The following is a 25,076-nucleotide window of genomic DNA, read 5'->3' as shown; positions in this document are numbered from 1 at the left end:
CAGCGCTAGGTGCCCCGAAAACTTCTGATAGTTCCTCCCTGTACGATGTAAGTTCAGGAGTTGCCCACAAGCGGCGCCAATACATTATAGGTTTGGCACCTGCTACTTCAGCTATTGCCGTTATGCCTGTGTCAAGGCGTAATGGAACCAGCAGGGTACTACATGGCAATCTAAATAGGTGTCTTAGATATTGGTTTTCCACCTGCGTTAGCTTTCTCATATTTAGGTTGCCCCAAAGCTCTGGACCATATAGTGCCCCTCCTCTTGCCTGCGCCCTGTAGATTTCAATTGCGGGGCTTATGGTTCATTTGCTGGAATTGTTAAAAACCCTCAAAATGCCCCATGAGGATTGTGCTAATTTTAACGTGGACTTAGTGATGTGGGGCCCCCAATCCATAGATTCGGACATCGTGATGCCTAAATAAACAAAGGATGACACTCTCTCAAGGGGTTTGCCGTTAAGGGACGGATTGGGGCGTGTACTTTTCGGGCAATTGAATGGCATAAATTTTGTTTTCTGCAGATTAATTTCTAAGCGCCTGTCACTGCAGAACCGCTCAAATTTATCCAGAACCCTTCGTATACCCAGAGGGGATTTGGCAACCAGTAGAGTGTCGTCGGCAAACATCATTGCCGAGACTCTACGGGAGGCTAACTTGGGTGCATCAAGATCTTTTTTGGCTGATAGGGCGTCGATCAGACCATTAATATAAAGGCTGAATAAGGTTGGCACGAGCACGCACCCCTGTCGTACACCGGGATTAATTGGTATAGGTGCTGTTAGGTTACCCTCCTTACCATACCTTACTTGAGCATAATTGCCTTCATGTAGCCATTTAAAAAGACATATTAAATAATCAGGGACCCCCAGCTCTCCCAATACTGACCATAATTTCTCCCTGGGCACTAAGTCGAATGCAGATCGCAAGTCTACGAAGATCAAGAAGAGGCTGCCCCCCTGCATGCTTACGGTCTTCCAGTACAACAGCTGTAATCTTAGTACTTGGTCCTGGGTCGACAATTTTTCCCTGAACCCAGCCTGCATGGGAGACAGTACCCTCTTCTCTTCCATCCAAGACTGCAATCTGTAAAGGAGGACAGGTGCAAATACTTTCTGGGAGATATCTATTAGACGTATAGGTCTATATTTGCTTGGGAGCAAAGAGGAGCCCTTTTTAAAAATCGGAATTATTTCCGCCCCAAGCCAAGTTGGGGGGATTTTCATGTCTTGTAGAATTGCACTAAAGAGCATCCACAAATATGGGGCACAAATAGTAGGTTCAGACCTATAAAGATCACCAGGGATTTTGTCCAAGCCCGGGGCTTTCCCTGGGGCAATTCTGACTATTTTGCGGCCTCTACTTCTTTTACGCTGATGTTTTGATCCACAGCTCCGCTGGTCAGGAGAAGTGGATCCGTGTAGACTAAAGGACAGGTGGCTAAAAGGTCACAGCCATAGGCTGGTCCATTATCAGGTTCCTTAGCTTAGAGTGATTCAAAATGGTCCCTCCAAATCTGTTCATCTAAGTTAGGTTCAACAGCAATTTGAGGAGCTGTTGTACCAGAATTAACAAGACCCCAGAACGTCCTCATATCTCTATCCCCTAATGCAATTTTCAGTGAGGCCCAATTCCCATCTTCCCATCTACGTTTGGCATCCTTTATAATCCTTTTGTAGTATGCTCTCGCCGGTCTTATGGTGAGGCAATCTCTGGATCCGATAGCTAATACCAGAGCCTTTTTTGCCACTCGACAAGAGCTATAAAACCATGAGTGGGAGGGAATCTTGTTAATGTGAGGGCCTTTTTTAATGGGATAGAAAAACTCAAAAGTAATTTTTCCTAATGAAACATGATTCAGTTGGGACATTTGTAGGTCTATGCCCTCCTGGATCTGGTTAATTGGTTGGACGCATCTGAGAAATCTGGCAAAAGGGCATCATAGAGACTGCCCAGTCTATCATCCGCTTGACCGATATTGGACCATTTCATCTTCCTCCTGCAGTTCGAGGTCACCACCCTGGAGTCTGGGGGGTTATTTATAGTGGAGAGACCACCCGTACTAAGTGCTTGGAGTTCTACCACTAATGCAGAATGGTCACTATCATGGCGGGGGATTATTTTGAAGTCCAACAACCTGTCCCAGAAATATGTATTAATAAAGATATTGTCCAATATGAAACCGCGATTTTTGCTATGAAATGTGTAGCCATTTGATGATTCAGATGGCGATCTTCCATTGCAAGCTCGAAGAGAATGCCTTAATGAGAGACAGCTCATCTGAATCAACAAGGGGGTCCACTTTTTTATTTGAGGACATCTTGTTTCCGGGATTTTTATGAAGTGGTCCTCGTCAAGTAGGCTGTCTAGGGATAACCCCTCTAGTGGCTCGAACTGACAGTTAAAATCCCCCGTCAATTACGATCATCTGATTAGGATCTATGGAACCTAAGAAGTTAATTAACTCTTCCACTGTGTTAGATTCGCTGCCCTTAGAGGTTGGTCGTGAATATACATTAATTAGAACAACAGGGGTTTTTGTGGCAAACATCAGCTGGACACTTAAGATGTCACTAGACCCTGAGGCGATTTGAATTGCTGAGCAGCCCAAATGAACTCCCTTCCATGTTGTAAGTCCTCCTGATGGTCTTCCTTTTCCCCCAGAGATTGCAGGGATATGGGAACTTGCGTATCCTGGCTTGTGAACCTCACTTCGTGCCCAGGTTTCCTGGAACATGCAGATTTCAAAGTTTTCTATGAAGGTTCCCCAATCGGGATCATCTAGTTTGCTAGTCAAGCCTGCAATATTCCAAGATAAAACCCTTATTGCCTCATTTTGTGGTGGAATCCCGTTTTGACTTACCAACCCCATCTCATCCGGTGTTGCATTCACTGGTCTAATGGGGTTAAATATGGGGGTTATTACCTCAAATTTTACTGAGTGGTCTGTGTTTTCACAGAGACCGGACCCAGTGGGAAGACGGTGGTGCCCAATCCTTCCTCAGACTCCAACTCTGCCGTTGGGAAGCTAACCTGCCTTTCGGGGTGTGGTAAAAGGTCTATTTCCCCATCAGAGACTGAATTGTAACCCTTCAGTCAGTCCATTCCCTCAAGGGGGCTGAACCTATTGCCTGTCGGTATATTGAAGATTGGAAAGCTATTCAACGGATTACCTGGGATCGGATATATCGCTCTTCTAGAGAAGGAGAAGCCCCTTTTGGGTTGGTAAAAGGAATCTGGCTGGTAGGACCTTATCGGAGGATAAAAAAAGCCCTTGCTGCAGCTTGAGCCCCCAAATTGTCCTGGTTCAATAGTGTGTGTTACGCTGCCCTACTGCTTTTGTCCACACAGGGTTCTCTTTAACCTGCCCTAGTTGTTTCCTTTGTGCCCAGGGACAATGTTGCTTTCTCTAATACGGGACTTAAAAACACAGGCCTCCAACCAGTCAGCCACTAAGTTTGTCCGAGTGCTGCATGCACCCTTGAATTTCCAGAAAATCAAGCCCCCAGCTAGCCAGACGCTGAAATTTCCCAAGCGCTGTTCGTGCCTTTACTTTGCCGGGCGACAAGCCGGAGACCTCAAACCTGGCCTCTCCTGCCGCTCTTCTTGACCTTCAGGCTCCAAGGACGGTTAATTATTTATGCCCTCCGGGGCCGGATTCCTTCTGCTCTCACTTGACGCTTAGTTTTCTAGGTTGTGTAGTCTAGGTTGTGTAGTCCGACACTTCAGAGGGAAGCAAGTTTGCTAGTGTTCATGTGCACAAGTAATTAGCAGCTCCTGCTTCTATCAGTCGGCTATTACGATGCCGTCACCTTGCCTCCTCCTCTCCTTGCCATGGAAATGGCAGTTGTTGTCTGAATCGCTCCGTGCTCCATTGAATACTTGCTCCAAAAATTACTATTCCCACTCCAGTGAGTGCAATAGTAGGGAAAGTGTTGGATAGTGAAGGGGTAAAAATTACTTTTACCACTCCAGTGAGCGCAACAGTAGGGAAAGTGTTGGATAGTGTAGGGGTTACAGCTACTATTCCCACTCCTGTGAGTGCAACAGCAGGGAAAGTGTTGGAGAGCGGCGCGATAAAATGTACTATTCCCACTCCAATGAGCGCAACAGTAGGGAAAGTGTTGGATAACTAAGGGGTAAAAATTACTATTCACACACCAGTCAGTGCAGCCATAGGGAAAGTGTTGGATAGCGGAGGGATACATATTTCTATTGCCACTCCAATGAGTGCAACAGTAGGGAAAGTGTTGAATAGCGGAGGTGTAAAAATTACTATTACCACTCCAGTGAGTCCAACATTAGGGAAAGTGTTGGATAGCTAAGGGGTAGAAATTACTATTCCCACTCCAATCCGTGAAACAGTAAGGAAAGTGTTGGATAGCAGAGGGGTGGAAATTACTATCTCTATCCCCAGCCATTGCAACAGTAGGGAAATTGTTGGATAGCGGTGGGGTAAAAATTACTATTCCCACTCCAATAATTGTAACAGTAGGGAAAGTGTTGGATAGCGGAGGGGTAAAAATTACTATGCCCACTCCAATGAATGCAAGAGTAGGGAAAGTGTTGAATAGCGGAGGTGTAAAAATTATTATTCTCACTCCAGTGAGTGCAACAGTAGGGAAAGTGTTGGCTAGTGAAGGGGTAAAACGTACTATTCCCACTCCAGTGAATGGAATAGTAGGAAAAGTGTTGCATAGCGGAGAGGTAAAAATTACTATTTCCACCCAAGTGAGTGCTACAGTAGGGAAAGTGGTGGATAGCGGAGGGGTAAAAGTTGCTATTCCCACACCAGTTAGTGCAACAGTAGGGAACGTTTTGGATAGCAGCAAGATAAAATGTACGATTCCCACTCAAGTGAGTGTAACAGTAGGGAAAGTGTTGGATAGCGAAGGGGTAAAAATTGCTATTCCCACTCAAATGAGTGCAACAGTATGGAAATTGTTGGATAGAGGCGGGGTAAAAATGACTATTCCCACTCCAATAATTGTAACAGTATGGAGATTGTTGGATAGCGGAGGGGTAAAAAATACTATTCCACTCCAATAATTGTAACAGTAGGGAAAGTGTTGGATAGCGGACGGGTAAAAATTACTATTCCCACTCAAGTGAGTGCATCAGTAGGGAAAGTGTTGGATAGCGGAGAGGTAACATTTAATACTCTCACTCTAGTCAGTTCAAAATTAAAAACAAACGAAATATTGACAACAAAATATTTAAAAAACAAAATAAATTAAAAAAATATATAGATATGTTAAAAATTCAAATACAAATATATTTAATATTACAAAGTTTAAAAAATATATACTGTTCAATGCATATGACAAATACCTATAAATAATATATTAAATAAAATAAAAAATAGTTTTCAAACAAATAAATATTTGTAATAAATGTTCTTAAAAACAAAGAAATTAATTATTACATAAATTTACTTTTTCTATTTCCTACCCTATAAAACCACACAATTCACAACCCACATCTAAATTTTAAAATAATGTACTTCCTTAATTAACATAATTAAATACCAATTAAAGAAATATTAATAATTAAAAGACAAATTAAAACTCCTGAAAATTAATTAGCATCCCACATTTTACCCCTATAATCCCCACATACCTCAGCTAAGAATTAAACTGTAAAAACATTAACTACACAATTAAAACGTATTTTCAATTAAAAAACTAATAGCATTTAACAACTAATTATAAAGTAAGTAAAATTAATGTAATCCCCACACTGTATCCCTATAAAAGTAAAACCCACACACAAAAAATAAACAAATACCCTAATTGAATATCAATTAATTAATTGACAAATATTAATGATCAACTAATTATTAATTAATTAAACATAAATTACTTCCCACCCTTTACCCCTATAAACCTCACAACCCACACCTAAAATTATTTACACAATTTCCATATTTAATTTTCAATTGAATAATTAATATTAAATAACAGCTAATTATTAATTAATTAAACATATATTACTTCCCACCCTTTACCCCATAAACCCCACAACCCACACCTAAAATTAATTGCACAATTACCATCATTATTTTTCAATCAATGAATTAATATAAATTAACAACTAATTATTAATTAATCAAAAATTACTTCCTACCCCACAACCCACCCCTAAAAACATTTACACAATTACCATAATTAATTACCAATTAATTAATTAAAATTAATTAACAACTAATTAATAATTAATGTATAATACATTACTACCCACCCTTTAATCCTATAAACCCCACAACCCGCACCTAAAACAATTACACATTTACCATAATTAATTAATTACTAGTAATTAACAACCAATGAATTAATTACAATAAATTACTTCCAACAATTAACACTATAAAATCTCAATTAAATAAATATTAATAAATAAAAAATAATTATCAATGTATTATAATAAAATTACTTCCCACCCTATTCCCCTATAAGCCCACAACTAAAGAACGCAAAATGTACTTAAACTAAAATCGATAACAACAAACAATTGAACACATATATTATAAAACATAAACAATTCTTATTTTCTGGCGGTACGCCTATTAGTGGTACACAATTGGTTTAGTGGGGGCTGGTTGTATCCTGCCTATAGGCTTGAATTGAGCACACTGGGGATGACGGGCATCCAAGCCATGCTATATGGGGAGCCCATTTAGAACCGACTTCCTGAGGTGACGCGCTCAGTGTTGCTGGCATGGCAGGCCTCGCTCCGACACATGGGGTGGTCGGGTAAACTAACCCAGTGTACTCTCATTTGGCAGGAGGCCTGGCTTCGGGAAGTCAGCGGGTTGCGGGCATTTAGACCTTGGGACCTTATTGGTATCTCCCAATTAGGGGATGTGTGGGCAAGAGGTCAGATGGTGTCCTTCCAGGAGCTCCAAACTCTTTACTCCCTACACTCCTCTCAACACTAGAAGCATCTGCAGTTGAGACATGCCCTCCTCAAACACATTGCGGGCGGCACGAGGCTCCCTGAATAAAGCCCCACTGAGGCTCAGACACTGATGGGCAACTTGGGTAAGGGGGGGTCCCCCGAATTTACCACACTCTAGTTAATAACAACCCCACATCGCTAGACAAGTTGAGGGACCAATGGGTGGAATGGGTGGGTCCCCTTGACGATGTGGATTGGCGGGATGCCCTTATGGCCCCCAGAATAGTTACTATCTCTGCCAAACTCAAGCTGATTCCGTTATATTGTTTACACGCTGCGTACCTCACCCCCCCTGCGCCTGCAGCGAGCGAGTTTGCGCCCAGAAGCGTAGTGCGCAAGATGCAAGCATGCTGCGGCTGACTTCCTCCACATGGTTTAGTCATGCCCCTGCTTGGGGCAGTTCTGGGATTCCATTGAGGGAGAGTTAACGGAGGTACTAGGCTGTGATGTTCCTCACGACCCAAGTAACTCCTTGCTGGGGATCACTGACGGGCTGGATGGGTCCAGGAATGATAAGTTGTTTTACAACACAGCTATGATGGTGGCCAAGCAGGACATTGTGGCGGACTGGATAAGCCCTGATCCTCCTACCCTGGAGAGGTGGCGAAGAGGGGTGGACTGGTGTGCGACACAAGAGAAAGCCATGCATACAGCTAAGGGGCGTGCCAGGAAATACCGCAGAGTGTGGGGGAAATGGCTGGGGGCTGTGGAGGGTCCCGATTGACCAGATTCAAGCTTTCGCCAGGTGTTTTTAAGGGGATTATGATTGCGGGGTATGGTGACGATGTGAATGAAGTGATATCTATGAATTCCGTGCTTTGGCTGACCTGTTTTTCTATGTTTTTAAAATCAATAACATTTGCTTAGTAAAAAAAAAATTCTTATACAAAAAAACATACATCACATAAATTTAAAATATAAAGTAAAATGCATAACACTAATTAAAAAATAGATATTTTAAACAACTATAGTTTTTGGAAATTATATTAATGACTTTTATATTTTTTTAAACAATATTTCTTACCTTAAATTCGATATTCCTGACATGATATTCTTGCTGTAGATATTTCCGTCTCACAATATTTCCAACTCAATATTTGTGTAAGTTGACATTTCCAACTCGATATTCTGTTTGAATACCCGGGGGGAGGGAGAGCAGAAAGAGTGGGATAGAGGAGCGTGGGAAGAGACACAACACGAGAATGAAAGAAAAACATAAAGCGCTGCCTTCGCGAAGTGGGCTCAGCGCTGATAGTTAAAGTATGTTCACAATTATTAAAAAATAGAGATGGGCAAGCAGGCTGAGTTTCACCTGCTGCTGCAGGGGCCTGGACCCATAGCATCGAGCAGCCGCAAGCTTGACTGCAGCAGCTCAGCCATCTTTGGAGGCTCCTGCTCTGCAGCGGAGATCGGTGGAGGAGAGGACAGCTCTAGTGCTATGATACAGCAGGGTGAAGGAGAAAACGGGATGCAGTAGCCGTGTGAGACAAAAAAAAAATCAAGAGGCACAGAGGCTCTGATAAAATCAAATGTGTGTCATACTGATAAGATTTAAATACCCCAGCACAGGAGTAGGCGTCTCAGGAAAAAAAGTATCAGAAAGGGGGCTGGGCAGTCTGAGGGAGGAGAAGCATTGACTGAGCATGTGTCAGAAAGCCATCAGCAGCCGCGAGGGACAAAAACAAGCCCAAATTTCCTTAAAAGAAGCCCAAAACTAAGGTAAAATCATACCCCAAAAATGCCCAACTGAGGGTCGACATCAAGAATTGCAAAAAGGCTAATAAAATACAACCAGCGGAGAGGGAGGCACAGTGTGGGAGGCAGCACTAACACAACTATGGCATTAGAGGAGGTGGGAGGGAGAAATGCTATAGTTCAAACTAAGCAGCTGTGGCACCAAAGCTGAACACAGGTAGACAGTATCAGGGCAGGAAGCCAAAACAAAAATCAGTCCTCTAAATATCAGATAAAGAACCATTGTGTAATAAGGCAGTACGTAGTTCCTGCTGCATGGGAGGAACGAAAGGGAAAAAGGAGGGACAAAGAGGCAGGACTTACCACAAGCAGGCAAGGATTTTTAAAGGACACAGACATAGATTATTGAAAAGCACAGGCAAGCAATGGGTAAAGGTGGATATACAACAGGTTACTAAATGACAGAGAAAGTGCTGTCTAGGCTCCACCTAAAAAAATAACTAAAATCAAAAAGGCCAAAAGAGTACATTTTGCTTCATATGGTATGCCTTGCGAGCAAAAGCTGTTGGAATAGAGCATTAAAATACAAATTAGAGTTTATAATGCTAAATTACAACCGAGGTGGAAGAGGGAGGATTTCTTCACAAAAGCAAAAACCAGTAAAAATGTCGTGGTGGTAGAGCTATTTTCCCCATACTGAAGAACCTTACAAGTGAAGATGGGAGGGGAGATAGGAGGTGTTGACTCTTTATGACAATTAAACAGAATATTAAAACTACAAAAGAAATCACTGGCGTCCCGCTATATGAAAATAATCTAAAATACATTTGGTTAATGTATTGTTTCCCCTGCAGCATTTTACAGATACTCATTAAGGCACAGAGTAGTTAGTTAATATGCTTTCCAAAGAGAATGGTGTGTATCTTAAAGCCACATATGTTTACACTAGGGCTAGGACTCCGCTTCAGTTCTTAAAATGGCATATCTCATGATTTTCTCGAGGCAAATGTCACAATTGATAAACAAGCCTTGACTGCCCTTAAATGGCTCTCTATTTGAATAGGACTGTCATACAAAAACTGTATGGGCAAAACTTCCAAAAGGTCACAGTTGTGAGTACAATTTGAAGTACATACGGTAGACAATTCATAATACTGCATACATCTGCCAACAGAATAAATCTCTGGTATTCAATAGAGCAAATAGGATCAGGATCTATATTACAACCATAATGCTTTTATTTTTCAATGTATACTATGTATTTGTGAAACTGGCCAGCAAGCAAAAAAAAATTTCCTCGAATCCGAGCAACCCAAACAGAAAAGTACTCTATATCGATCTTCATCGGCTTGTTCTCCATTCTGAGGAAAAAAAGTCATAATGTCAGGTTTTTGGTTTGTGATACTTGACAAAATCAGAGATTTTGCAATTATGATATCCCGCTCCAAAAGAAAACGGGCTCATAAGGAGCGCATTAGTGTCTAGGCAAAGTGAAAAATGCACCTAATGGCAACATTTTGCACAGGCAAAATAAAATGCATAAAAAAGAACATTCATTTGAAAAAAGAGATTTATTAAATAAGAACATTGTTGACAAATAGTTTCCTCCGGAATATTTGCAAGCATAGATATAAAATCCTGAATGAATCTCTTTGTCTCTTTCAACACATTTAACATTAGTTGTTCGCCTGAGTACACAATGCTCTGCCATTAAATATACAATAAAATTTAAGTACCAATACATGTAAACCTTGGGTTTGATACACAACAGAGGTGGATGGGACCACCATTTTCGCATTGATCTGTTTTCAATGCATCCCTTTGTGATATGAAGAATGCCCAAAGACTTTGCACCACAAATGTATAGTTTGCAAAGTTGCTAATCTCCATGATGGTTGCACCCAGCGCAAGCAGGGTGCAAGCTGTAATGCTTGTCAGCTTAAACTTTGTGAATGATTTCCGCATGCCCAGGACAAGCCGCATTCTAAATCATTCCAAGCACTGCGAATGCAAACAGTGGTCACATAGCAATGGTGAATACCCTTGCTTACTGCAAGGGAGGGGGCCTGCCTTTGCCTCCACTTTCTTGTGCAATTCTCAGAAGGTTTGACTGTAAAATTTGCAAATAATTGCAAATCACACATACGAATCACACAGCACGGTTATTCAAGTCAGCAGCATTGACTTTCCGAATGAAAAGTCTGTTGCTAATCAGGCTCCAAATCAGAGTTTGCAAAGTGGGTGTTCTATTCATGTCTCTTATGCAAAACACTGGATGAATTGAAGTTATTTCTAGAATTGTTGGTCTTATAAAGAAAGATTTGCAGATTAGGTGAGGTAAGAGTAATTAAAAAGAAACTGACTTTCGGCTAGAAAGCACAAAATAACTTTGTGTCATCACCAAGAAAGACAGGCTAAGACGAAGATTCTGTTGGAAATGAAAGTTAAAAAGGACAGTACTTTACTACTCACAAGCTTTATGATCATCAAGTAGGCCCATTTTCTGAAGGATATCGTTGTCTTGACGTAACCTTGTGGGAATGTTTGTCTCCACTATTTAACTGAGCCAAATTATCGATTTATAAAGAAAACTGTCAGTAACAACAAAGGGGACCCATGTTTTCTGATATTATAAGCCCTTGTATAGTTTTAGTTTTCTGATATTAAATGATATGTATGTTTCTCTTCATCTAACTTGTAGTGGGGAGTCACTGGCACATGCATCTAGAGGAGGAACCTCAATCATGTTGTTGTCTTTATGCTTTTATTAAGTAACAAGGTTTTAAGCTTATTTTGAGCTGGTGGGCAAATGAGGCAGGGTTATTCAATTAGTCTACTGCCACTTTTTATTCACACAAAGAGCGGGGCCTCATTCCCTGAGCAGTTGCCAGGAGAGGTGAGGAGTGCTCCCATGAAACAATGGGTGAGTCTATCATTTTTTTTTTATTCCGTCCTTTTGATAAATGAAAGCGAAATGCTAGTTTCATGTTAATATAAATGACAAATACAGAGGTTGTATTAGGCAGGACCATTAGAATCTGAGGCCTTGCATTGTTACCATCTTTTTTTGTCAATTTTTAGGAAAGAATCTAAGATTCCTGTGAGACTCGTCCTACATATCGAAGTCACAAAGCATGGTAGGATGTATCACACCAATCATTTTTGATTTATTACTTTCACCACACAGTTTTTCATCGTATTTGCGGTATTGTATTTCACCTGTCCTGAAGAAAACCAAAGGTTTAAGAATATCCAGAATGGCTGAAACATGTAGACTTATTTAACCAACTGGTGGTAGTTATTATGTCAAACTATCCACACTCTGTTTTTAGTCTTGACACTGTGGTAGCGCATATTAAAGTAGTTCCAGTTATCATGGTAGTCAATTTTAAATTGCACTCTTGATTTTGTTATACTTATTATCACTGCAGAAACATTTTCAGCACCACTGATTCCTCAATAAATTGTGGCTTGATCCATCGCTGGTATTACGATTTAGTACAGCTCTCCATTTCACTAGGTGAGCTGTGCCACTAAGTACCAGTCTTGTCAATCCCAGATGATGAAGTTCTGCCACTTGGTGGGCTGATGGGATTCCTTCCTAATTTAGCATAGGGTAAAGGTGACAATACAGATTCTGGTTTTTGCCTCTTATTACCTTTTGTTACAGACCAGTAGTTTCTCTTGTGTAATAGTATATTGTAGTTTGGGGACAGAACACTACTTGGTCTATAAAAATTGTTCCCTTGGACCCTTTCGGTATTGTGTGTATTGTGATCCGTAAGATTAACCTTCTAGAAATCCTGTTGCAGCAGGATGATAAAAGTTTCTCCATGGAATAATTACCAACTTTAATACCTTCATCTGGATTTTGCTACAATAGGAACTGTCCAGTGCTTAATTTGACTTGGTGGTAGCGGTGGGGACCACTGATACTTATTTTTGTGGACCAGCACTTATTTCTCCTCATCAGACATTTCCAAAACATACAAAGTGGAAAGACAGTGGAAGAGAAAGACAGAAAATCTGTTATCAAGGGAGAAAGAAAACAGTGATATCCCTGGGCAGGGAGTGTCTGGCAGCGGAATACAAAGGCCTGAGGTGTTTTCAGAACTACGGCACACTGACATTATAGAGCACGAGCCATGGATGTCTGAGTTATGCTTTTGGCAACGGCAGTTATTATTTTACAAATAAGGCACTGGAACAGTCCACCACAAAATGCCAAGCCAGGTCCTTTCTAAAATAGAATGCAAGCAACCCGAGACCTGTTTCGGTCTTTTGGGCTAGTTGGGCCACTTCAGTCATATGTAGATTAGATCTAGTGGCAAAGTGAGCCCGGGACCCAGATCTGGACATACCCTCGATCAACTAGGGCATTACACTAAACACGCAAAAGATGATGTGAGGATTGATTGCAAGTAGTCTATCCACTGGCAAGCGCATGGGGTAGCATTTTGACATGTTGTTTTTAGCCTACCATGTCACCTAAGGACCCAGGACCCAGTCTGATTTGAATATGGCACGATTTAATCTGAGGTGACATGGTGGGTAATAACATTTTGTGTATTTGATGTAGTGGCCTTAGTGTCAAATGTAGGACCAAATGCGGGTTTCATGCTTAGTGTGCCACTGTAATCAGGCTGCAATCGATTGAAGTGGCCCAAACAGGTAGAAACTGGTCTTGGGTTTCATGTGTTCTGGTTCAAAGAGAGGGCTTGGCGCACAAGTTTGGAGTCAACTGAATCCATTGGAGTAGGACCTAGGCTTATTTGCATATGTCTGGGTCTAATCTGAGGTGGCATGGTGGCCAAAACTATTTGCATGTACTGCTCCCATCAACGGTTTTGTGCATTTTTAATGCTATCACCCAGGGCTAATTAATCCTCAGTTGTGATGGGTGACAAAGGGAGCAGTGTCTTCTGAAGAGTTACCACACATTTCCTTCATCGAGTTTTTAGTTCATGACACAAATACTGTGATGTGAGTTGCAGAATCCATATGCAAATGGCCACTTCTGCTGCGGAAGGGTGTACTACAGAAAATGTGATCCATAACAGTAGCACATTTCTGAGTACTACCAATAAAAAGTCTGATGTAGCACAAATAACACATAGGGGCCCATTATGATGTGGGCGGATTGCCCCCGTCAGGCTGGCGGTAGCCACCGCCAGCCTGGTGGGGGCAATCCGCCCGACATCCACACTCGTTTCCCCCCCGCCATATTAGTATGGCAGGGGGGACCTCGGCGGACGGAAAGACCGTCCGCCGCTTTTCCGCCTGGTCGCCTTGCGGCCGGGGCGGAAAAGCAATAATATTGTGGCGGTGTCTATCAGACACCGCCAGTCATAATATGATGGTTGTCATAATATGGTTGTCTTTAGGTGCCTTTCCGCGGCGGCGATGCCGCCACGGAAAGGCATTCACTCTGGGGGCCCCCGCTTCATTTTCGTTAACAAAGAGGCAGGCACCGCGCGGTGCCTGACGCTTTGTTAATGCAAATGCTGAAATGCATTTTTAGCATTGTGGCGGGCGGTGCAGAGAGCACCGCCCGCCACAATGCTAAAAATGCAGGATGTGCCCGCCACTGTGGCGGGCACATCCTAATACCCCCGCGGGACCCCCGCCCTTAGGGGCGGGCGGTCCCGAATTCCGAATGACCCCATAATGTTTTCATGCAGTATCCTCTATAAAGTATTTTCTTTTACCAGACAAAACTTGAGGTCACCTTTGCTATAAGGGGTGTAACAAATACTATGTGCTGGCACACATGCACAATGCATGCATGAAAACAAACCCACCCATGCATGCACAAGCACAAAGGCATGCACATTAGTGCACAAAGACACATAAACACCCGCGTAGTCATTGATGTTGGATATTTGCAGTGAAGTATGTGTATGTAAAGTGCTTTCATTAAACGAAGGATTAAGAGCACGGAACTCATATCAAATGCACAGAAGTTTTAAAACAGATGATCACTAAAAATATTAAATGTTTCTGCAGCGCACCCTGCTATTATGTGTAGAATCAGTCTGTGATGAATTTCACCTTACAATGTGAGTTGCTGCCATCACTTTGAAGAAAGGAAGACCTTGCTAAAGATACAGTGTAACACCAGCATTGGTGCTGCTTGGAAAGGTTCTATGTGCTGCTTGGTCTCCAGGTAAAGCTATCCACGGTGTAGGAAATGGCCCTTTCACTGTCCTGGTTTTCCACTGATTTAGGTGCTAGCCTTAGGACTTTGAGCACAATTGACACTGGGGTGCACATTCAAAATATCGATTCCTAATTATCGACCTACATTATTATTGAGTTGAAAATATCGAAGGTGAAGATTATCGAGGTCAAGAATATCGTTGGACAGAATATCGACCTTAAGGTAAGTAATATCGATTTTTTTTATATCAATGTAAGTAATATCGAAGTTAGTAATATCGATATCAATTATATCTATGTTACTAATTTCGATGTTACTAATATCAATATTTGTTTGTTGTTATGTATTTTCTTATGTATTTTATATGTATGTTATATTTTTTTTAAGTATGTTATTTGTTTTAAATGATATGTGTACTATTTTTTGTATATTAAAAATGTTATTTAATTTTATGTTTTAGTACTGGATCAGGTTGTGGGTTTATAGAGGAATACGGTGGGAAGTAATTTAATTGTAATTAAGTAATTATTTATTTTTTATTGGTATTGATATTTTTTTATTTCTAATTAATTATTAATTGGTAATTAATTATTTTAATTGCTAATTAATTTTTTAATTGGTAATTAAGGTTTGTAATCGGTAATTACATTTTGTAAATGGCAATTAATTTTTTTAATAGGTAATTAAGGTTTGTAATTGGTAATTACATTTTTTAATTGGCAATTAATTTTTTTAATTGGTAATTACTTTTTTACAATTGTTAATTGATATTTTTAATTGTTAATTACTTTTTATTAATTGGAATTTTTTTATTAATTGGTAATTAATTTTTCATAAAACATGTTTTTTCTTTAAAAATACATTTATGGTTTACCATTTTTTAATTGTTAATCAATTTGTAATTATCAATATGTTTTTTGTTTTGAGAAATATTTTAGTGTTCAATATTTATTATTTGGTAATTTATATTTATTAATTAATATTTATTGGAATTTATTGTTAATTTATTGGTAATTGATTATTCAATTGTAATTATGTTTTTAGTAATTATTAATGGGTATTTGCAAATGATGTAGAGTTATTTAAAAATTACATTTTTAATTATTTTATTTACAACAATTATTTATAAGTATGTTATATTTAACTTCTACGCTATCCAATGCTTTCCCTACTGTTGCACTCTCTGGAGTGTGAATAGTAATTTTTACCCCTATGCTATCCAACGTTTTCCTTACTGTTTCACTCTCTGAAGTGGGAATAGTAATTTTTAGCCCTACGATATCCAACGCTTTCAGTACTGTTACACTCTCTGAAGTGGGAATAGTAATTTTTACCCCTACGCTATCCAAGGCTTTCCCTACTGTTGCACTTTCTGGAGTTGGAATAGTCATTTTCACCCCTACGTTATCCAACGTTTTCCCTACTGCTGAACTCTCTAGAGTTGGAATAGTAATTTTTACCCCTATGCTATCCAACACTTTCCCTACTGTTGCACTCTCTGGAATTGGAATAGTAATTTTTACCCCTATGCTATCCAACGTTTTCCCTACTGTTTCACTCTCTGAAGTTGGAATAGTAATTTTTACCCCTACGCTATCCAATGTTTTCCCTACTGTTGCACTCTCTGGAGTTGTAATAGTAATTTTTACCCCTACGCTATCCAACTCTTTCCCTACTGTTGTACTCTCTGGAGTTGTAATAGTAATTTTTACCCCTACGCTATCCAACGCTTTCCCTACTGTTGCATTCTCTGGAGTTGGAATAGTAATTTTTACCCCTACGCTATCCAACGCTTTCCCTACTGTTGCACTTTTCGGAGTTGGAATAGTAATTTTTACCCCTACGCTATCCAACTCTTTCCCTACTGTTGCACTTTTTGGAGTTGTAATAGTAATTTTTACCCCTACGCTATCCAATGTTTTCCCTACTGTTGCACTCTCTAGAGTTGGAATAGTAATTTTTACCTTTAAGCTATACAACGGTTTCTCTACTGTTGTGCTCTCCGGAGTGGTAATGGTAATTTTAAGTTCTATGCTATCCAACATTTTTATTACTGTATTTTTTTTACTTATGGATTTTGAATAGTGTTTTTATTTATTTAGCTATTTAATTTTTTTGTATAAATTTAGATAATGTAGTATATAATTATTTTTAAAATATTAAAGGTATATTTACTTTTTTTATTTATTCAACATAATTCTTTACTTTTTATTTATGTTTTTGTTTTATGTTTGTAAATGTATTTGTAATTTATAATATTTTTTATTAATTTATAAATTATTAAAATAATTATTACAACTTATTGTTCAGTATGTATATATTATATATTTTCTGTATATGTTTAGTTAATGTATTATTATTATATATGTAATATTTATTAATTTTAAACATTAGATATTTTGAATTATGTTTATTTTATTTATTAGTGTTATTTACTTTATTTTACATTAATTTTATTACAGAAAAAAAACGATATTTTTAACATCGATATTTTTAACATCTATATTTTTTTCCGATATTTTTGTACTTACCATGTTGTAGATAGGATGTCGATATTATTGCCTTCGATATTTCTGCATCGATATTCCTGTAGGTCGATATTTTCTAGGTCGATATTTTGTCAGTGATCCGACACTGGTATTCAGTGCCAAAGCGCTGCACTTGTCACATACATATTGTTGATAGGTGTTTATTAATTGGCTGATTCAAGTTAGCTGTAAATCCCTTGTCAAGGGTATGACATATACCCAGGGCATGTATACCTTGAATGATTCGCCGTGGGCCTGCAGCACTGGTTTTGGAATCCACGGAGGTAGCTCATCGATCATGCCACCGGTTTGCTCTGGTGGGGTATGTGTGTGCAGGTTATTGTTACTCGGTTTGGCATTTAAAAGGCTACTTGCCAAGGTTCTGCATGCCTTTTGATATATCCGAGTTCCCCCTGGGGACAGGGTGCGGAAAGAGGTAGGGAATGTGCGCGTTACATGCAAGGGTTGTGAACAGTAGCGGCTGCTACTGATTGCGAATGGTACGGCTGGGGGAGCAGAGGGTGCGGGGGTCACTGGACGGAACACAATTTTAAAAAATAGACTTACCTGGGCCGGCCAGCTGCCACCTATTCTCTGTCCTCTTCTTCCTGTCTCCGCCGGCTGCAGGAAGTACCTGGGCTCCAAACTTCCCATAGCCAATCACAACGCTGCAATGCGGCATTGTGATTGGTCTGAACGCCGAACCTACAGCGCTCAGACGAAGACTGGGAGGCTTTGCATGTTCTTCACCAGGCTGTGTAATGCAGCCTGGTGGTTAAGATGCTAAGGGGGTCATTAGGATGATGGGCGGACTTAGTCATTGGGACCGCTCGCCATAAGGGCGGGGGTCCCGGGGGTGGTATTAGGATGCGGCCGCCACAGTGGCGGCCGCATCCTGCAGTTATAACATTGTGGCGGGCGGTGCTCTCTGCACCGCCCACCACAATGCCATAACTGCATTTATGCATTTGCATACACAATGCGGCAGGCACCGCGCGGTGCCTACCGCAGTGTATATGCAAATGCAGGGGGGTACCACAGGTACCCCCGTGTGCACCCCCCACCCCTCCTTCACTCTGGGGGCCCACAGGGGGCCCCCAATGTGAAGACCGCATGCCTTTCGGAAAGGCACCTGCCCAGGCCCATCGTAATATGGCTGGCGGTGTCTAATACACACCGCCACCATATTATTCCTTTTGCGCCCCGGCTGCAACGCGACCGGGGCGGAAAAGCAGCGGACGGTCTTTCGGTCCGCCGTGGTCCCCCCCGCCATACTAATATGGCAGGGGGAAAACGAGTGTGGATGTCGGGCAGATGGGCCCCGCCAGGTTGGCGGTGGCTACTGCCAGCCTGGCTGGGGCAATCCGCCCGACATCATAATGGGCCCCTAAGTGCGCAGGACTATTTGGCCGGCCTGAGAGGGCCGGCCAAGCAGTCATGTGCATGCAAGGAGTGCAAATCACTCCTCTCCCTGCTCTGGCCAACCCTCTCCAAGAGCCACTCACTTCAATAGGAAAATAAAATGACAAGAACAATACGTTATTATCATTTTTTTTATTTTTTTTTTCCTATTGACGTCAGTTGGGGGACGTTCCTCTGCCTTAGCGGAGGAGCTGACATTGATTGTGAATTGCATTGGATGGTGTGTTCGGTAAGACTGGGTCTGCTTCTAGCATTGGATTAGCGTGGGGAAATGTAGGGAAGAGCTATTGAGCACTATTTCCTATGATCAGAATAGTAGCAGTATAGCATTTGATTTTGATGTGTTCGTAATGGCAATTCCTCTCTGGTAGTGCGAGCGGCTCCCACATTACTTATGGTTAAATGTCACTTTGGGAAAGTGGCCATTTCAATGCTCTGGGCTCTGTGTTAGTGTCGTCCTGTCTCCAATACACATCTTGGTGCTGGAGGGACAGCTACATATGTGCATTCCTGTAAGAAGGCCATAAGCTACAGGCTCAAGGGAAACTGCAGACCTCTGACTCTGAGGGGCCTGTCTGGGACAGCTACGTGGGGGTGGAATTGGGACCTACATTCCAAGGGGCAGGGTCTTGGCTCCACTAAAGATAGTGATCAAACCTCCCGGGGTAGGATGGCAGACAGGGCAAAATTTAGCGAGAGCATTTCAAAGGTGATCTTACGAACTGACCACATCTTCAAAGTCCATTGTGGTTGTAACTACTGGGTCTCTGGCCTCAGAAGTTAGAGACGCTTTTGAATTTGAAATCATACTACGCTGGTTCAACACTGGGACATCAAGAAGTGGCATCATTAGGACCCGAGGGACTGAAACTGAATTATCTGATTATCCACAGACTTATGGTGGACTGGAGTTTGTTGTGCTCCAGGAAGGGCACTATCACTTTGTGGGTTTTGCCTAAGGGTGTGCGGCAAACTCCGCTCCACTAGTGGAGTTTGCAGAGTTTTGCTCTGCTTGAAATGCCGAGCTGGACAAAAACTCCATGCTCCATCATGTGGCGGAGTTTACTGGCACCCACTACAGTAAATTCGGGCACACAAGTCAACTGTTGGGAGTATGCGATATTGGGGAATGCCGAGTTGTATAAATCCCTCTGATTAGGGCATATATGTTCGTGTTGTTCTGCTGCTAATGGGAAAGTGTCAACTGCATATAACTGTCGAGTATATATACAGTGTGTATCTCATTTTGATTTCAATCTGTGTGTCATACAAAAGACCAGTGTTTTATACATACAGTGTGCAGTCTTTTTGTGTCGTACGCAGTATGTTGCATGGGTGATATTTTGCCAGTCCTTACACTTGGGCCCTAAGGATGTACCTGACTGCTTGGTGCCACGCTACCCAAGGGTGAGCAAAGATTACCAGATACGTTTATCATACTCATCTATCTAGGACAGTGGACTCTGACTCTTCGATGTGTCCAGCCATCCGGAAACTGCTGGGTCTAACACAGGGTCTCTCATGAGCTGAGACCTCTGTTTATTTAATACTTTTCTTGAGTCAATCTCGCTCAATCATCCCAAAGTTTTCTTTGCACAGAACGTGTGCAACACCTGGTGAGGTGCCCCGTCAGTATGAGGAAAACTAATGGTATGCATGAAGCTCCCAGCACATTGACTTCTTCCGAAACACCAACTACAATTCCTGATTTGCAGCAAAATGGGGATGATGCCTCTCAACCAACAGCTGAGCCAAGTCCACTGCAAACCATGTGGTGCCTGCAAGCCATCGGACAAGGCTCAGATGGTGTTTACAACCAACAGAAGCTTGAGCAAACTCCCAGCCAGGGAACTTTTTGGCATACTGTGCAGTGCCCCAGGATTGGCCAAGATGTTGATTACTCACCATTCCTAGATAACGTTACACATTACTGTGGTGGCTTGCACCTCGGCCTGCCTCCACGCAGAATAATGACACTGACACCACTGGTGTAGGACAGGCGAAGGCCACATGAGGTCAAAGCCCCATTTATTTTCTTTGGCCACGCCCTGCCTCAGTATGTCATGCATGTGTATCCGGGACAGTGGGTTCACTACAGTTACCAAAAATCAATATTGGACAACGATACAGGCTGGATTAATAACAGGCAACAAATTGATCTGAATGTGAGGACAGTCTACGGTCTGTATAAGTAACAGAAATGTGAACCATAGGGCTGTCATTGACACAATGTTTTAAAAAGTTTTCAAAAACAACCAGCACTGTGAGCACACTGTACCATTATGTTTGGACACAGTGGTTATTTTAGGACAAAATACCTTGCCAGCAAATAGAAGTGAAACAAGTAGTCTTTTTTAGTGCAGCACAATTAGTGACACTTAAAATCCTACACACAAAGTAATCAAACATTGGGTGGACAAAAGGCCCCACTTCCAGTAGTGCTTCTTAAAAAAAGTCTGTATCTTCACTCAAGGTCTAGCAGCAGTTGCACTGTGAAGCCAAACATAACAACAAATAAATATCAAAATTAAAAAGACCAAAAGACGTCATCAGATTTTAAGCCTTGAGAGCATCCACTGTGGGAATAGAGTACTAAAATACAAATCAGAGCTTCTAATGTTAAATTATACCCAAGGTGGAATCTCTTTACGAAAAGCAGAAACCAGTAAAAATATCGTGGTGCTGGAGCTATTCTCCCCATACTGAAGAAAATTAAAAGTGAAGAAGGGAGGGGAGACGGGAGGTGTTGACTCTTTATGACAATTAAACAGGATATTAAAACTACAAAAGAAATCACTGGCGTCCCAATATATGAAAATAATCTAAAATACATTTGGTTAATATATTGTTTGCCTTGCAGCATTTTACTATTACTCATTAACGCATAGGGTAGTTCGTTAATATGCTTTTCACAGAGAACGATGTGTACCTTGAAGCCACATATGTTTACACTAAGGCTATAACGCAGGCTTCCTTTCTTAAAATGGTGTATCTCATGATTTTCTCGAGGCAAAAGTCACAATTGGAAAACAAGTCTTGACACAGTCAAGAGGTCTGACTCTGATGTCCTAACGCATGCAAAAGCAAGCTTGCACAAACGCGCTCATGGTCTTAATGTTGTGTTTCTTTGCAACATGACTTTTTCTGCGACTTCTGTCGCTATGCCCTGTTCTTTTATTCCAAACGCTTCTGGTGCTGCACACCAAGCTTTGGATATGAGAAAAGAAAGAGGCAGGTCAGGTTGCACAAAGAAATGGCAACTTGCAATTTAGGTAGTGCTTAGTACCGCAGTTTGCTGTTTCGAAATGCTGTAATAACGCACACTACAGGTAACATATTTAATGGTACTCATGAAAGGCTGAGCTCTTTCGATCTCTCTGACCAGCATGCCACAAAAACTGTTAACATTGAGTGCTCAAATTATTAAGCCAACTTTCTAGATTATAAAAATTTCGCTTTGTGTACCCACTCATGTATTCTTCAAAAATTCAGGGCCTGATTCTCAAACTGCACTTTGTAGTATGTGTTGTAGTGCTACAGAAAGGAACACAAATTTCAATTCACAAACTACGTGCAGAGTTTTATGCCGCTGCATTACCTATACTTATTTGCTTGTCATTTTCTGCCTTGACTGTGGATTCTCTACAACTTAAGGATGGGTTTTAGTGGTATATGTGGGAGGGGCACAGGGGAGTGGCTTAAAGAAGGGACAGACTTACTACAATAGTAGATTGGATTCGGGAGGAGTAAGAGGACTTTAGGAAGATTCGAGGAGGGGGTTAGAGATTACATTACCCACCCATACACAAGTAATCCAATTGCGTTACTGCGAGGGCGGAGACATGTAACTAACACTTTTGTAGTAAGTTTACACTCAGAGTTTGTGAATACTGAAAAGTAGTAAACCTACTCAAAAATATAAACGTACTAAAAAATGCATGTTACCTTTGTGAATCTAGCCCTCGGTTTTGTGCGTAGTTTATCCTTTTAGGAAAGCGTCCTCAAATGGGTTCGGAGTAACCTTTTGCTTAACTTAACTGGCCTACACATACATCTTGCAATATATTTTCCTCACTTCTACATGCAACTTAAATCTGAGGATCCAATCATACCTGCTGCAGAAATTGTGGAAAATGTGCCACAATGTGTAATAAGTGCTGGGCGGGCTTACTGAGGTTAGATACATAATATGATTACAGTATCTCAGCATCCTTTGTGAATTCCATGTACTTTCAATGCAAATTTAGAACAAGCATTATAAACTACTATCAAGTATTTGAGACACCTATGCACGTACTACTGTGGGGGCGCTAGTGAGCCAGGCAGCAAGATGGCTGTAACTTCACATAATCCAATAAAAAATCCTGTATGTGGGCTGACATTTAGCAGCTGCACTGACAATCCTGTCCATCCGTTCAGAATGAGTCTGTCCAGGGAGCCCCAATTTCTAACCCGGAGCTGATTGACGACTGCCATGTCATCGGAGACCTCGCTGGGCCTGACTGACAGATAGGAACTGCACACGGCCAGGGAGCGGGCTACTGCGATTCTTCTCCCGTAGCGGCAAATGGCTCTGGAAACTGGTGCTGCGGCAATGAGGGGCCCGGACGGTTGGCTGAGCCTCTCCTGGAGGGCATGCTGGTGGGTGAGCGAGCCATGCCCGCATCAGGGGCTTGCACCCACCCTATTGCAGCCTACTTGAGGCCTAGCAGCCATGGAATCAACTCCTGGATGGGTGCCACTCAGCGTGGCTGTGACTGCAGATCATAACCCGTGCCTGCAGATCAGGCGTCTGACGAGATAGGTTATTTTAATAGTAAACAAACTGGGAGGGTGTTCCCGCCTGATACACCGGACCCGCTGCTCTCTGATGAGAGGCCCTGTGGCATCTACTAATGAGGCTTAGGAGGAAGACCTCAACGTAGCAGGAGATTGGCAGAAATGCAATGCCGTGTGACCGCAGCATACCTTGAGATCTGGGACTGTCAGTGCCCTGGGCCCAGGGACCACAACTGACTACTCCTCAAGCTCACACACTCCAGGGGCCCCTGGTACATATCTGCTTATGGGGGTGGCCCCCTCATGACACTGCCTGCCGCGGGGCCTGTTCGTTCCCTCAGGTGACTAGGGTGAGAAGGGTATGCCACTGGACCCACACACACTGAATGCAAGGGCCCCTTGGGGACTGCTGTGTGGGCCCTTTTCTCCCCCAAGTCACATCGCTGGTGCGGTTGCAATATACCCTGGCAATGGGGACTGCCAGTGTGCTCTGCCCATAGACTACTGAGGACTACTCCTCCAGCTAACACACTCAAGGGGCCCTAGTGCATATCTGCATACAGGACAGCCCCTACCCCCGTGATGTTGCCTGTCCATGGGCCTGCTTGTGGCACCTGGGATGCTGGGGGAGGCGGGGCAGCTGCTGGACCCACACACATTGAATACAGGAACCCTTTGAGGAATGCTGTGTGGGCACCCTCTGCTTCAAGTGCTGTGGGCACCTCAAATGTCACCTTTTCCACCATGGTGAAAAAGACAAGCAACAAGCTAAGTTAATGTTTGTTAAGAAGCCTCCCCCAAGGCTGCACAAAAATAGGCCTGGACATCACTATCAAGAAGCTTCCTGCTGATGTTTGCAACAGTCTCAGAACAATTGACTTCAAGATAGACGTGCACACCAATATATTAAATCAGGGATTCCCAAAGTACAGCCCGGGGGCCGCATGCAGCCCTCCTGACATACATGCGGCCCCCTGATCCACAGTAGCACTGGGATGCTGTCCACTCGACTCAGTGGGAACATTAAAACGTTAAATAATCAGGTAAGCCTTTACTTAAAGATTAATTAAGGTTGAGAAAAGAAAGCAACTAGATTGTCCTGCACCACTTGACTTTAGGAACAACTTCATTTTCAAAGCTAGTTTGGAGTAAAAGTGTAAAAATATGACCCGGTCCCCCTCCGGAAGACCCCGCCTCATACCAACCTATTTTCCTTATTAATTTTGAGTCTAAACTCCTGGGTAAAGTGTTAGCTGGCCGCCTCCGTACAGGCATTCAGGAGTTAATCCAGCCCGACCAGTCCGGCTTTATGCTGAATCGGTCCACCCAACACAACATCCGGCGTGTTCATAACACCTTGGCGAAGGCCCCAGACTTAGGCTGGCTTTGATCCATTTATCCTGGTCTGCGATTTCTGGCCTAAGTTCAATTACTTTACACAGACCTCTCATCATCAGTCCGCATTGCTGATCATCGGTCAGCCCCCTTTCCCATAGGGCGTGGCACGCGGTAGGACTGCCCTCTGTCCCTGTTTTT

The 25,076-nt window shown here is 42.1% G+C and overlaps 1 long non-coding RNA gene across 1 annotated transcript in view; it reads right to left on the bottom strand.

Annotated features, from left to right (window-relative positions):
• Window positions 1–8,243, bottom strand: part of LOC144783431 (uncharacterized) — a 431,028-nt gene extending 422,785 nt beyond the window's left edge. The window contains exon 1 of the long non-coding RNA XR_013601437.1: window positions 7,981–8,243. This is a non-coding gene — a long non-coding RNA (uncharacterized LOC144783431). The remainder of the gene's footprint in view (window positions 1–7,980) is intronic.
• Window positions 8,244–25,076: the final 16,833 nt, after the last annotated feature.

This window comes from Lissotriton helveticus, chromosome 9, assembly GCF_964261635.1.
Source record: "Lissotriton helveticus chromosome 9, aLisHel1.1, whole genome shotgun sequence".
Lineage (NCBI taxonomy): Eukaryota > Metazoa > Chordata > Amphibia > Caudata > Salamandridae > Lissotriton > Lissotriton helveticus.
Note: the sequence above shows the minus strand (reverse complement) of the source record. Positions and strands in the feature narration are given on the sequence as shown.